Source organism: Rhipicephalus microplus, chromosome 8, assembly GCF_043290135.1.
Source record: "Rhipicephalus microplus isolate Deutch F79 chromosome 8, USDA_Rmic, whole genome shotgun sequence".
Classification (NCBI taxonomy): Eukaryota; Metazoa; Arthropoda; class Arachnida; order Ixodida; family Ixodidae; genus Rhipicephalus; species Rhipicephalus microplus.
In genome coordinates, this window is record NC_134707.1 from 73,924,907 (window position 1) to 73,941,031 (window position 16,125).

The window sequence follows — 16,125 nt, forward strand, 5'->3', positions numbered from 1 at the left end:
GTGACTTGGCTGGTAGTCAGGGTGACAATCAATCTACGTTGTTAAGACTACAGTTAGGTGTGACTGTTGAAAGATAAGAGTAGCAATGCATTGGTCAATAATATTGTCACGGGCTAAGTAGTTGTCTCAAAATGACGACGACGAAGTGCTGAGGGGAACGTGCTCGGACTGCAGCAGCGTTGTACGCATTTGCTCGCCAGTATATTCATCGTGTATACTTTATTCCCCGTAACATCATTGGTGGAAGGTGTGGGGTATAACTCGCTATACAGCAACACGAGCTGGATCTTCGCAGAGGACGGCGCATTGCAGCTACCACGAGGACTGACCAGGCTACTCAATGTCAACAAGATCCGTCAGCCCCACAACCGTTCGTTGTGGTGCAACCTTCTTACAATTCTCGTTGATGGTTTACCTGTAAGTGCTCTTACTGATACCGGTGCACAAATATCTGTGATGAGCTCCGACCTCCGCCGCCGCTTCCAAAAGTTCTCACGCCTGCGATTGCATCTACCATGCGTACAGTGGATGGGAGTACTCGTACTGTGCTTGGAATGTGCACTGCGCGATTAACGATTTCTGAGTATCAAACTTCAGTTCTGTTTGCTGTACTGGAAAATTGCCCTCATGACCTCATCCTTGGACTCGACTTTCTGACTTCACACGCTGCGCTCATCTACCATCCTTCTCAGAGACCATCCCTAGCAGCCCAGCTCGTCTACGCTCTGTCGATTTCCTCAGACTTCCGCCGCAATCCGCAGTCCAAGTCCAACTCTCGCCATATCATCCCGTACTCGATGGTGATTATGTTGCTGCCCCAATTTCTGACTAGGCCACGACATGTAACGTTGCACTCCCCAACACGGTGGTTACCGTTAAGTACAACCGAGCTCCATTTCCCGTCCCCAATTTTGGTTTCTCAGCGCAAGTTATTCCTCGCGGCATGTCACTTGCGCATCTGACACCATTGGTCGACCACACAGTTTCCGCCCTAACCACCAATTCGCCACCCGATTTTTCATCAACGTCGCTCTTGTCCCGTTCCTGTTCCGACCTTTTCAAGCCAATGCTATTTGACAAGCTCACCTCTGAACAAGTCTCTGCTTACTGCCGTGTGCTTGATTCTTATCAGGACATCTTCGACTTCGGCGACCGTAATTTGGGCCGGACATCCGTGGTAACCTATCACATCGACACCGGCTACGCTCGACCCATTCGCCGACGGCCTTACCATGTGTCAGCCCAGGAGCGTGCTATTATACAGCGAGAAGTCGATAAAATGCTTCATAAGGGCATAATCGAACCCTCATCTAGTCCCTGGTGCTCACCCGTTGTACTTTTAAAAAGAAGGTCAATAGCTGGAGATTCTGTGTTGATTACCGCCATCTCTACTATATTACCAAGAAAGGTGTCTATCCCCTACCGCGCATAGACAATGCACTCGATTGCTTACACGGTGCCAAATAATTCTCTTCAATAGACCTTCGCTCAGGCTACTGGCGGATCGCTGTGGACGACAAAGACGGAAGGAAGACGGCCTTCGTGACTCCTGATGGCCTTTATCAGTTAAAGTTGATGCCTTTTGGATTATGCAATGCTCCCGCGACTTTTGAGGACATGATGGACTCTCTCCTTCAAGGCATGAAGTGGACCATCTGCCTCTGCTATCTTAATGACGTTCCTGTTTTTTCCACTACCTTCAACGACGTTCTTACCCGTCTGTCGACAGTGCTTGATGTTTTCCGACGTGCCAAGTTGCAACTTGACTCGTCCAAATGCTGCTTTGAGCAACGCCAAATCTGCGTACTCGGCCATCTTGTTGACGCTGCGGGCGTTCAATCACACCCTGCAAAAGTCCGAGCAGTTCGCGACTTCCCCACACCCCGCTCAGCCAAAGACGTCCGAAGTTTTCTGGGACTTTGCTCCTATTTCCGTCGTTTTGTCGAGACGTTTGCTGAAGTAGCCCGTCCTCTAACCTGCCTCCTCAAAACGGATGTCGCGTTCACCTGGGGCCAACAGCAAGGAAACGCCTTCTCGTCGCTCGTTGACATTCTCACCAATCCACCAGTCCTAGCACACTTCGACCCATCTGCTGCCACGGAGCTTCGTACTGATGCCAGTAGACACGGCATAGGCGCAGTGTTGGCGTAGTGGCAACAAGGAATGCACCGCGTCGTCACGTACGCAAGCCGACTGTTGTCGCGCTCGGAACAAAATTATTCGATCACAGAACGCGAGTGCTTAGCTCTGGTCTGCGCCATTGCAAAATTCCGACCGAACCTGTATGGCCGACCATTCACAGTTATTACGGACCACCATGCGCTTTTCCTGCTCTCCTCACTCAAGGACCCTACGGGACGCCTAGGTCGCTGGGCACTGCGCTTACAAGAGTACACTTTTTTCGTATCCTATAAATCCGGTCAACTTTACAAGGATGCCGACTGCTTGTCCTGTTACCCAGTCGATCCCACTGACATGGTGGAAGATGGACGAGAGGCCCTCGTTCTTTCAATTACCGACTTCACCGACATAGCTGCTGAACAACGCCGCGACCCTTCTTTGCGTGGTATTATCAATGGTCTGCACTCTCCCCACCCTGACCCCTCCTCACAACTGTTCGTTCTTCACAACGACATCTTGCACCGCTACAACACCCGCCCTGATGGTGCTGAGCTTTTACTCGATGTTCCTGCGCATCTTCGCTCAGACGATTTGGCCCAGCTTCATAATGCCCCCTCTGCTGGACACCTAGGGGTGTCACGCACGTATGACCGCGTTCGCCGCCGATTCTTTGGCCTGGCCTCAACCATTCTGTGCGACAGTACATAGTGGCATGCGACCTCTGCCAGTGCCGCAAGACACCTGCTCTGGGACCTGCTGGTACACTCCAGCTCATCTAAGTTCCAGATGAGCCATTTTTCCCAGGCGGCCTCGATCTTCTAGGACCTTTCCCGTGTCGGCCACCGGGAATAAGTAAATTGCTATTGCTACCGACTACGCAACTCGGTATGTCGTTACACGCGCCCTCCCCACTAGCTGCGCTACTGATGTAGCCGATGTCCTTCTTCATGACATCATTCTGCGTCATGGTGCTCCTCGTCAGTTGATCACCGACCGCGGCCACTGTTTTCTATCTAAAGTAGTCGATGAGCTCCTGCGATCCTGCTCTACCCACCACAAGTTCACTACAGCGTACCACCCAAAAACCAACGGCCCCGCGGAGCGCCTTAACCGTACCCTGTCGAATATGTTAGCGATGTACGTCTCCAAGGATCACAAAGATTGGGACATCCACTTACTCTTCGTTACCTTCGCATACAACAGTTTGCGTCTTGATACAGCTGGCTTCTCACGTTTTTACGTACTTTTTTCTTTTTCTTTTTTATACATACTGCAGCTCCCAATTTGGGGCTAGGCAGGAGTGAGCAAATAACAAACAAACAGATCAACAGAGCAATAAAACAAAAGAACACTTAACGCAAATCAGCAAGGGCAAGTAAAAAATTTTCCAGCGGAAGGGAGCGAATATCACTGGACAGTTGATTCGACATTTCGGCAGTGAAAGGAAAAAAACTAAATTTGAATGTGTTAGTACGACAATGGTAAGGCTTGATATTAAGGTGGTGATTACTTCTAGTTGTGGACGGCGAGGTAAATGAGATGTAGGTATTGTGGGACATGCGATAGACTGAGTTAATAAAACAGTAAAGCAGTTTCATAGAATCCTTTAGACGGCGCATGCGTAATGTGGTTAGTTCAAGAGAAGACAGGGCAAGGGAAGGTGAAAAGTAGCGATCATAGCGGTTACAAATAAATCTGATAGCTTTTTTTTGAATGGCCTCAATTCTATCGATTTCACCCTGCTTGTGTGGATTCCATACGGGGCATGCGTAGTCAAGTATAGGACGAATAAGTGTTTTTTCATTAGTAATTTAGTGCTTTTGGGGAATTGGGACAGTGTTCGTCTTAAATAACCTAACTATTTTAAAGATTTTGTGCAGATAAAGTTAATATGCTGAGACCAAGATAAATTGGTAGAAAGAACAACACCAAGATATTTGTATTCTGTTACTTTTTTTAAGGTGGATCCGTTAAACGAGTAGGTGAAGCAGGAAGGGGACTTACTATTCATGAAAGACATGAGCACAGATTTGTTAAAATTTATACTCATTTGCCAGGTTGCACACCATTCACAAAATTTAGTAAATGAGTCATTTAGACGATAATGGGCTCCAGGACAGTCGATGGGTTCATACAAAACACAATCATCCGCGTACAGACGAATTTTACAGGTGACGTTATTAGGCAAATCGTTTATGTACAGTAGAAACAGTAACGGGCCAAGTACAGAACCTTGTGTAACGCCTGAACTAACACAAACAATGTCGGAGTCAGTTGAGGTATAACAAACGTATTGTGAGCGCTCAGAAAGAAAATTAGAAATCCAGGTAACTAGTTGCGGGTTGTTTAAAATGGCATTTAATTTGCATAGTAATTTAGAGTGAAGTACAGTGCCGAACGCTTTCGAAAAGTCGATGAATAGTGCGTCAACCTGATTACCAATGTCCATATTGCTAGAAATGTCGTGCACGAATTTGGTTAGCTGCGTAACAGTACTATAACTTCGTCTGAATCCATGTTGGAAGCTAGACAACAAATTGTTAGATTCGAGAAATGCAATATTATGTTTGTATATATATGCTCTAATAGCTTGCAGGAATGAGGGGTAAGAGAGATGGGCCTGTAATTGCTGAAAACTTGCTTGTCACCAGATGTATGTAAAGGTACTATTTTGCCATTTTTCGAAGATCTGGGAACGGTTCCAGATTTTACAGATTTATTGAAAATTATTGTAAGGTACTGAGAGGTCCAAAGGGAGTAGCGAACGAGAAACATGTTAGGGATACCATCGGGTCCATTACACTTTTTAGTGTCCAAATTAAGTACGAGATTTAACACGCCCTCTTCAGTGATCACTACATCACTGATTGGAGACGTTGGATTCAAGGTGGAAAAAGAAGGAACAACCAGATTGTCGACTGTAAAGACAGACTGAAAGAACGAGTTAAAATTGTTCGAAATTTCCGTCGGATCATCAATGATTCTATCGTTTATTTTGAAAGAATTACAAGAAGCATCGCGAGGCAGGACCGAGCGCCAGAACTTGCGGGGATTGTCGGATAGTAAACTTTGAAGTTGAACACGAAAAAAGAAATCTTTAGCTATATTTTGCTGCTCTCGAAGTTCCCTCTTGGCCTCAGTAAACCTGATAATGCTTTCTGGATTGCTCGATGATTTGCAGCGCCGAAGTCTTCTGACTTTACGAGATAAGTGTAAAAGATCGCGAGTCATCCAGGGAACATCAGTGTTTTAGGAGCGAAGCTCCTTAAGGCGTGGGCTGTGCGTCCCCTGTATGTAGCCACCTCTCGTTCAGTTCTAAGTATTACGCTAGCCACCGCCCGATCTAAAGGGTACAGCCATATCCATCCGTCCATCCGTCCATCCGTCCGTCCATCCATCCATTCATCCATCCATCCATCCATCCATCCATCCATCCATCCATCCATCCATCCATCCATCCATCCATCCATCCATCCATCCGTCCGTCCGTCCGTCCGTCCGTCCGTCCATCCATCCATCCATCCATCCGTCCATCCATTCATCCGTCCGTCCGTCCGCCCGCCCGTCCGTCCGTCCGTCCGTCCATCCATGCGTTCATCCGTCCGCCCGTCCGTCCGTCCGTCCATCCGTCCAAAAGATGCAAGATGTTATAAACTAGACGGCGGTACGTGTAGTTGATTATGAAAGATGCGAGGTGTTATAAAATAGGAATGATGCCACATATGGCGCGTGTCATCGTTCGATATAGTGCGGCGACGTACGGTAGGGGGAGCGTTGCAATAAAATCGAGTGGGCAAAATGTACGGAGGATTCATGGTTTACCAGGTTTACCTCCGGAGCTTCGCCCACTCATCATCATTCACTTCGTGGATATGGCGGCATTTTTTCTTTTTAGTCTTTGTATGGATAAACTCTGAAATGCATGATTTTACTAGATTTTCAAAAGTGGTAGTTAGTGCATCAATGTTTCCTGAAGCGCTGAGTAGCACAAAGTCATCGTACGCATCCGCCAAAGCGTCTAAAATAGAAAGGTCATCCGCACGTTCAAAGTCAGGAAACGAAGTGAAAACATATCGCGGTTTATTGATTACGCATGCGAGGGAAACAAGAACAGCCTGATGGTCAGACAGGCCATCAATTATTTCATGGTCAAAGCCTTTATCCGAAAGGTCGGAGCTTAAAAATACGAGATCGAGAACAGCATTCAACCTGGTGGCACCATGAACAATTTGAGTTAAATCGAAAGATACTGTAAAGTCTATAAGTTCCTTGCAAAGATTACTTTCGCGACCATCACACGGAAAGGAAGGCCAGTGAATACCTGGGGCGTTAAAATCGCCCATGCAAATGATGTTCGACGCACTAAAATTGCGCTCGTACATGAAGTTATTAAGAATCTGTAATGTTTCAATACTCGAGGCAGGAGGCCGATAGAAAATGCAAACGACAATCGCACATTTTTCGAGGCAAATCTTGCACCAAACAGACTCGGTGTCGGCTGGGCCTGTAATCACAGCAAATTTTAGGTCCGAACGGATAAGAAGAGCAACATAACGGATAAGAAAAGCAACGGATAAGAAGAGCAACTGTTTGGTAATGACCCGCATATTGCCCATGGATACTATGCTCCAATCTGACGCCCCCTCATCGACTGCTTATGCTCGTGATACCCTGGCCCGAGCTGATATCGCCCGCCAAGTCGCCCGGGATCGTTTATGGGCCTCGCAGCTTAACCAAAAGACTGCTTACAATCGCTGGCACCGTGACGTACAGTACTCCCCGGGGTCACTCGTCTAGCTGTGGTTACCACCACATCGTGTTGGTCTCTGCGAAAAACTAATGTCCCGTTACGTTGGCCCCTACCGCGTCATACGCAAGGCCACCAGCGTGATCTATGAGATAGCTCCACTCGATACCACGTCAGTACCAGCTTCAGTCCCGACAAATATATTGCACGTCTCCCGATTTAAACCATACTTCTCACGCCTCGAGAATTGATCGCACCGGGACGATGCTTCTGCCGCCGGCGGGTAATGTCACGGGCTAAGTAGATGTCGGAGGATGACGACGACGAACAGCTGATGGGAACGTGCTCGGACTGCAGCAGCGTTGCGCGCCTTTGCTCGGCAGTAAATTCATCGTGTATACTTTATTCCCCGTAACAATATTTAGTAAGGTTTATAGCCCCAACACCACCATATAATTATGATACACGGCGTAATGTAGTGCTCCGGAAAACTCGAAGACCCGGCATTCTTTGACATGCACCTAAATCTAAGCCCACAGGCCTTAAGCATTTTCACCAATACCAAATTAGTGGCCACCGCAGACGGGATTCGTTCTCGCAACGTGTGGGTTAGCAGCCGATGCAATGCGTACATTGGCACTTCTAGATAGCACCCCTGAAGCAACTGTGACAAAATCAATCGCCATGGTCGTCTGTTTCAAGCTTCAGCCATATTCTCTGCGTGATAGTCTGAGGATGAGGATGTTTTCTCGCACAAGTAGCGAAGCGGCCCACGCTTCAAGTGTGGTTTCGCTGAACAAGCTTGTCAGTCCCCGGAAACTCAGCGCTAGTTTCACTTTCAAAGAACATGCACGCTTGTAGGAGTTGTGGGGCATCTTAACCCTATTGCGAAAACCAGCGCCACTCGGTACCAACGTCCAGTGCCATGCCTGATTATGGGCCCAGTATGGCGATGGTACCAGCGCCTCCCAGCGCCGAGTACGTGGACACTGGAGCGGCAGCGTCCCAGTACTTTGCGCAAAATGGCATCCCAGGGATAGAATGGGGGTGCCCAAATGCCATAAATATTATGTAAGTAAAAAACGCGCATTCATAATAAAAATTAAAAAATTAAAATTGAAAAAAAATAAAACGCCGCTTGACAGGATTTGAACCCGCTAACTCCCGATCTCTAACCTAGTACGCTCCCCACTATGCCACGCCAGAATGTACTTACTTGGTTGTAAAACGAATATTTATACGAAAAACTCGCCGTTATACTTCATGTGTACAAGTCGCACAGTCAAGATTGACACAGTATTCTATCAAAATAACAATTGCGTCTTATTTTGACAGTGACGTACGGCTTCCGGGCACTGAATGACGTGCAGATATTAGCAAGAGCACATTTTTTTTCAAGCAACTGCATACTAACTCTGAAAAATTTCAAGTTGACTGGAGGAGCAGCCACAATTCGTCAGCTGTTGCTGCCGAGAGTTTTCTTTCCTTTGATAGTCGTTTCTAGCACATGCTACTGGTCAACAATAACACATGATTTACATGTCTTGTTTGGTAGATATCCACGCACACGAGTGAATATTGAGTACTTTTTCGCACAAGCGACAATGTAGCAGTAAACATCCTGCGAGCCAGAATACACATTTGTAGTTATATCGATACCTGCAACTAAAAACGACCGAATAAATGACTAATGCAATCCACTGAAAAAGTATGCCAGAATGTTATTTCGCTAACGCGTACCAAATTACCAACTCAAAATTGCGCGTTTTTACATACTAATCAGAGAAGTACCAGCTCCGATTCATTTTCTTTTACTTTTGCGGGTAGTTGAGACGATGGCAAGTAATTATAGGCTGCTTCTTGCTTATTAATTTTTGTAGCCGCGTGTCCACTTCAAATATTTTCGCTGAAATACACGTGGTGAACAAAATGCTTCTAAAATAACACAGATAATGTTGATAGAGCTGAAGTTTTAACAAGTGAGCATTTCTTCATCGAGGAAACGCTCTTGCCCTGACTAAGACAAGCGAGCTTGCCGAAAAACTGTTTCCGGCGACGTTGCTTTTCGAAAAACTTATCATCGCTTTAATCCTCTTTGCACTCTGAACTCCAGTCCTGTTTGGTCGTCAAGTTCTGTAAGGAAACTATGCGCACTGTCGTAACAAATGATACGACTTGTCTTACTCGCGATGGTTCATACTTTTCGCATTCTGGGTTCAACGTATGCTCCTTGTGTCCGTATGCCATGTTTAAGGTAAAGCTGCTTTTATAGAATGACACTTTCACACTACGTGTTGTGCGTTTTTTAACTAAATTTCCAACAAATATGTTCATTTTATTTGGGCCGATCGAGACGTAACTTACAGAGAAATCAGTTAGTTTAAGCATCTCCTCTTCAGAAAACTGCAAAAAATAACTAAAGAAAGGACTGCAACTGCCCCTGTTCTTGCTGAAGAACTCACAGGGATTGCTAAATTTCGTGGTGCAAGACGCCAGCAAAAAGCTCTTGATTTGGTGATGTAGTTAGGAATTTTTGCAGCTCTTCTTGCGCAATTGCTCTTATTGTTTCACGCAGATCAGCGGAGCAGAGCCCTTGAATATCGATGAACTGTTGCACCAAATGGCAATTGCCCTGGTGTTTGCTGATGTCTAGGGTCTTCTCGATATTGCTCGCTTTCTAGACAAATTTTCGGTGGTTTCCACATCAGCCCCGAGAAATTTTTTGTTTGACTCCTCGCATGAAGAGGCGAACTCTCTTGTCTCCAGACATTTTGGGGTGTGCTTGTAGAAAAGCACATTCACTTCTTCCTTGGTCAGCAGGAAGCTTTCGTTAGGTACTTAAGCGTGAATTTCAAGAATGTAGGATTTTTCTTTGCAGACGACGCTGGTGAAGATAGCCAAAAACCTGGTTTCGAAAACGTCCCGTAATATTATTTTCAGTTCTTGGTTCTCGAACCACATTTTGGCAGCGCCTTATAAGGTGATATACACATGCCCGAGCATGTCTTTATTGTTCCAATGGTTGACGACGGCAACCCGGTCGTAAGCTTTTAACCAAAAGAACGGGTTCTCGTACCCACACAATATTGGTGACTCTTTCGGCTGGTGAAGCAGGAGGGATGTAGACTGCATAAGTGTTGTCATTTTGGTGGTTGGCTTTGTTGTCTGGTAAGAGTCCCAATCGGAGGGTGGAAGGGGGCAGTTCCCTGAGTTTGTTGCTGGTTCAACTGTCACTGCGGGTGTTTGGCTTAATGAAGTGGGCTGCGTTAACAGCTTCAGATGGGCATACGATATATGAAGCGGGAAGACCTTCACTAACACCTCCAGCTCTATATGTAGCCCAGCTTGTGGCTGGGGAATGGAAGGTGACACTATGGCAATACAAACTGAAACTGATAGCGGCGAAGAGCGTCAGCCCTCGATCAACTGACCTACGCTGAAGCACGTTGACGCCTATAAATACGCGTCGAATATTCCAGCGTTATCGCTCCCGGCCACGTAGGCTGTAGAATGGTCTGTACTGTTCGCGTTGTGCTCATAATCCTAACAAATTTTTTGCACTACAGTTATGAAACTTCCCGAAGACTGCAGGCGCGGTAGACGCTCAGATTTGCTGTGGAACAGGTCGACAATAAAACTTGGGGAATGAGTGTGGCAATAACGAGATGGTTAAAAAAACGGCAGCATATCCACGGAGTGAATGATAAAGAGTGGGGCGAAGCATTCGTCCGTCCAGTCGTTTTTGCTTCCGTCCATCCATGCGTCCGTCTGTGTGACCGTCCATGCGTCCATCCACCCGTCCGTGCGTGCGTCTGTTTATGCGTCCGTCCCTGTGTTCGTCCCTGCATCCGCCCCTGCGTCTATTCATGCGTTCATCCATGCATCTATCTGTGTGTCCGTTCGTCCATCTATTCAACACTCCAAGTACCACCATCTGTCATCTTTTTATCATATTTTCTCCATATAGAAGCACCGCCATCCGGCGGACATTCCAAGGACTGAACGAGAGGTGGCGCACGCACACTTTCGTATGGCTTGCGCTTCGGGTCTACTTCTTACCTTTAACCACCTCGAGTTTATGGTATATACTAGTTCACTGTATTCATGGCACTGCGGCCCAACGCTGGCTAAATCTTTCTAAAAGTAAGGAGGTTACACCCAGCGAGTATAACGTAGCAACCCTTTCTTGTCAGATAGTGCTCAATTTACATGCCAATGGCTGCTAATGAGGAATGAGAGACAGGAGCATTCGGCTTTTAGTAACGAACACGCGGCGAACAAATTATTGTCCAACACAGCACAGGAGAAATCTCCCAACGGCACCACCTTGAAGGTCAAAGCGTAAGACATGTTACGTTCTACGACGAGGGATGAACGGGTGCCGCTTCAAGAAGCTTCGCCCATGAAAAGAGGAAGGTATAGAGGGGCCAATTTGTCCGCCATCTACGTAATAAATTGCATGTGCGGAGAATGAGTACAACGAGAAAGAAAAATAAACAGATAGCAAGGAGAAGTTACAAAAAAAGGAAAACAGTGAAATAAGTATATATAAAACATTGAGCGGAGAAATGACAGAGAACGTGACAGAAAGAGGAAGAGAGAGAGAGTGCACAATTGAAGAGACATTAAAGCGAAAATGAGAAAAAGAAAGTATAGTATAACCGTTAGTAGTATAGTTTATGAATGAGTGCGAAAGGAAAGTGAGCCCCAGGAGGAGTGATGAGAAAGACAGCATGTGCACAAGACGGAACAAAAAGAGTGAAGCAAAGGATAGCTATATATTATATACTTTTATGAGCGGTGGGAAAAAAAGTTACTTTCTTCTAGAGGGGAACGCCACCAGCTGCGCTGTTTCCCGAGTCTTAGCCCTACAGATTCTCAGCTACCCAGCTATTTGGTAGCAATGTGTCAAATGTGTCAATGACATCTAAGGATGTTTGCAAATTTGAATTTTTTTAGTTCAAAAACTTCGACTCGCCTATTGCACGTAAAATTCACAGCATCTGCTCTAATAAAGATCTGCTCAGCATCTGCTCTAATAAATAATGCACAAGTTCGAAATAGCCAGTTCCCACATCGCGCCCTGCAGAAACGGGTGTTAATAAATAAAAATATATAAGAAAAACATACATATCTCCCGCTCTTCACCAAGACAAATGTGGTATTTCATTTCTCCCCAAACATGAATTATATGCGCCTACATGAAGCGTAATACTATAGCTCCTATAGTGGGACCTCGCCTGGCCTCACATACCTACTTGGTACATTTCCAAGGTCGTTCAATTCACTGGTGTAGCTCTATGGTAGCATACCCAACTTACCTTGTTTTCTTTGCGTCTTCCTGATATGTTTCTGAACCGCACCTAATTGCCTCGTTTCGGAAACCTGCCGTGGAGGGTTCGGTCTTTACGGCTGGTTTGTTTAATTTTTCCATAGCCAAAAAATTTGCTACTTCACATGACTTAGCCCTTACTTGGGACGTGCCATACTATTTATTTCTTCACAATTGCCGCGGCACACAGATTACACGAGATCGAGTCAGAGATTATGGTCCTTTTTCGTATATGTGCTTACTTTAAAAACAATATAACTTCTACTCCATATTTTGGAATCATAGCGAGCAGTTCTCACGGTTGGTTGTAATACATTTGGCACATGTCTCTATGGAACGTGTAAAAAAAGTACTCTGCCCTTGTGCTATAACATTTAAGAAATATTTCAATGTCATGCATCTAAACGCTCGAACTAATATGACTCCATGTCATGCATCAAAATGCTCGAACTAATATGACTCTAAGGTAAAAATGACGAAAAACTAGAAAGCATTTCACAGCTCCTCCTCGTATTGGGGAAAGTTTCTAGCAAAGTGCTTCAAAATCAGGCTACGGGATTCTCTTGAAGAAGTTAGATGAACACTTACCACAATAGCACGCGCACACTTCACCGTCTAAATGGCAGGTCGAGCGCTGACCAGTGGGACAGGATGCTTGTACACCGAGACATGTTTTTCCAGAGGCTGAAAACAAAATTTAACATGCCGCTTCTCAAATAATCTTGTTGGAGAAACCCTAAAGTGAGGTATCGTGCGTAAATGAAGGCAATACGCTTCTGAAATATACAGTAAAAGTCTGGGAGAAGGTTGAATGAGTCAGAGTGCGGTATTTAGTCTTAGAAGCTTGCTCCTTAAAGGAGCACTAACGTCAAACTACAATTTACGTCAGAGTGAAAGCTCAATCTATAACAACGTCAAAAGTGGCAATAATATTAACAGCCGTGCTATATTGATCAAGAAATTTAGATAAATTGACAGGACTATGTTCGCCACACAGTAGGACTTTCACATCAGACAATTCGCCTTATATTATTGGCTAGTAATTGATGTGCTACACTAAATAAAGAACTTTTCATGCATCAAGCGACGCAATAAAATGCTGGTTTCTCATTTCTACTTTATTCACTAAAAAATAATCGCCGGACGTTGCTATAGGGAATCACGCAAGTGGTTCAAAAATTCAAGTTTTGCAGGTTGAAGACGGACTGGCCGTGCCATCTAGTGGAGCACAGTTGAACCAAAAGACGTCTGTCATCTCGGTCCCCATGGCAGAAAATTGATCAATGACCGTTTTTTCTGCTGTGGCTCCCGCTGCTTTCTCTCTGTGTACTAGCGCCGGCGACTGCGCAGTATAGCCATGCAACGTTGCGCACGGCAACCGTGACGTGAGTAGGTCAGCATCATGAGGCAAGAAATTTGAAGTGTGCTAAACCGATGCGGGCCACTAAAACGTCATTTTATTTCAAAATAAGCCTTTTCTTGGCACAAAAGTAAGACAACTAGAATTACGGACCCCTATGCCAACAATCCACGTCGACTTAATTTTGACCCTTAGTGACCATTTAAGTTGCTCCTATTTATTTACCGCTTTGGTGAATGTTCTTCATTTTGCTATGGAATGATTCAGGAAGAATCACATTGAAAAATTGCCTTGTACAAAGTTATTCTGAATGCGAGCACGTAAGTTTTGAATGACTTTGGTGAGCGATTTTCGCTGTGTGGTACTGATTGCTTCTGCCACTCAGAAGCGAGCGACCGCGAGTACTGTATTGCCACGCGTTATGTAGCACTCCATGGCGTTTAGGTTTGCCTTTGACACAGCTAAACAAACAGCAGAGATTTGTTCTTTTTTTGGTTTATGAACACCATATCATTCGTTAATAATTAGGCAAAGCAAGTTTCTCTCGAAATTAATAATTTTATTACGTTAGGTGCGTTCCTATTTCTCTTTATCACTTTATACCTGTGTAATTTTTCTTGCATAATAAGTCATTTCGTGAAAGATCCTAATTTTCCAGATGAATCAATACTTTTTTACGGAAGAAACATTCTCGTCTTCCTTGACGGCGTTTACTTTATGTGTGACCTTGGCGCATCACTAATAACACCTTTACCCCACTGAGGAAACATGCCATTGCAAATGTAGCCACTTTGACTAGTGTTTGTGACGTGGTGCATTATGAATAGGCATTTGTCTGTAGTGACACAAATATTTATATTTTTGGTATTTAAGATAACTTACGCTTAGATATATAAAACTAGCACACTGCCATTTCTCCCAAGCTCGCCCCACTTCATGCAAAAACTGGCGTCGCAAAGGCTACGTGTTTTCTTTGGGAAAGTACATGGTAATTAGGAGGCACATAAAGTTACTCTAGCCATTTTCAGGTCGGAGGGTTACATTGACACAATTGACAAAAAAGAGCATATAGTATTGTGTACATAAAAATCATAGTTATTCATGGAGTGAATGATGATCAGTGGGGCGAAACACTAGAGGGTTTCGTCTCTAAATCCTGAATCAATCCTGAATATCGCCCACATCATCATAAATGATGTGACGAACACAGTATATATATTTACAAGGAACTTTATTATTCATAAGTGATAGCTATATGTCGTTTCTGTTCCCCATTCTTTGAAATGACTTTATGGTCAGTGAAGTGGCAGATTGGTGATGGGGCACCGTGGGATGTTTGCAAGGATGAAGTAGTGGGAAGTTTGCAAAGGTAGAGTAATAGGCGGTCACATAAAATCAAAGGGTGAACGCAGTGGGGCAATTTGTGGTTCTCTAATATGCACCTTGATACAATACGGCCGCCTTGCGTTTAATATTGGCTAATTCTCAACAGTATTCGCTGTATGGTCGGTGAAGTGGTGGATCATTGATGGGTGGTAGTTGGGTGTTTGCAAGGGCAAAGTATTGGGCAGTTAGCAAAGGAGAATTATAGGCGGTCACGTGCACACATGCAAGGGATGAATAGGCCCAAGTCTTGTGGAGCTTCACTCTAGAAAACCACCACCATATCCAAAAACTGAATGATGTCAGATAAGCTTGCTTCTAAGTACACAGGGACTTTTTTAACGAGAGTATTTCTGTAAAAAGGCTTGTTAATGAACTCGCGCATCACGTGTACGTCAAAGGCAGCGTTGCCGGGCACGTTCCGTGGACGGCACTGCACATTGTTGGCCAAGTCGTCGATCGGCACGCTAACCTCGTGTCATTTTGTGCCATACTCGCTGCTGCCGCGAGTAAAATACCCAACGCTCATGAATGGCCGACGAGGAGCTATCAGATGTTTTTTAATAGTGTTGAGAGCAGGCAGGTGAAAGGCTGGGAACGATATCGTAACCCATGCGTAACACTCCTTGCACGTACCTGTCACGTGCTGCCATGCCAACAAAGTGACAAGAGCGAATTGAACGTAGTCGCGAAGAGGCGAGCGCGTGGGCTATCCAAAACCTACGCCTTGGGTGGCGGTGTCATCTACTGAGCACTCTTCGAATCACCGGAGAGGCGACAGGAGCGGCGAAATTGAGTGGTGGCCAGATAATTGTAGAGTGAAAACATTAGCATACATACCGGTAGCCGCCACATAAGATGCTAGCTTTGAGATGTTATAGGCCGTGTGCTCAGATTTGTGTGCAAATTAAAGAACCCCAGGTTGTCGAAATTTCCGGAGCTCTCCACTACGGCACCTCTAATAATCTTATGGTTGTTTTGGGAGGTTAAACCCCACATACCAATCAGTCAATCAATCAAGGTCACGCTTGAAGAAAAACTAAATGCAACTACAATGTCGGCGTTGATTGTTGAAATAGCGGTCCCCAAGCCTTGTAGCGTTACATTGGCATCAAAGAACTGCTTATTTTGAAAGAAAGTCGCGTTTTAGTGGCCCGCATTGGGTTAGCGCACTTCGAATTT

General features: G+C 45.2%; 1 long non-coding RNA gene across 1 annotated transcript in view; it reads right to left on the minus strand.

Annotated features, from left to right (window-relative positions):
• LOC142768609 (uncharacterized) overlaps positions 1-16,125 on the minus strand; it is a 90,702-nt gene that overhangs the window by 41,516 nt on the left and 33,061 nt on the right. The window contains exon 3 of the long non-coding RNA XR_012885357.1: positions 12,789-12,884. This is a non-coding gene — a long non-coding RNA (uncharacterized LOC142768609). The remainder of the gene's footprint in view (positions 1-12,788; positions 12,885-16,125) is intronic.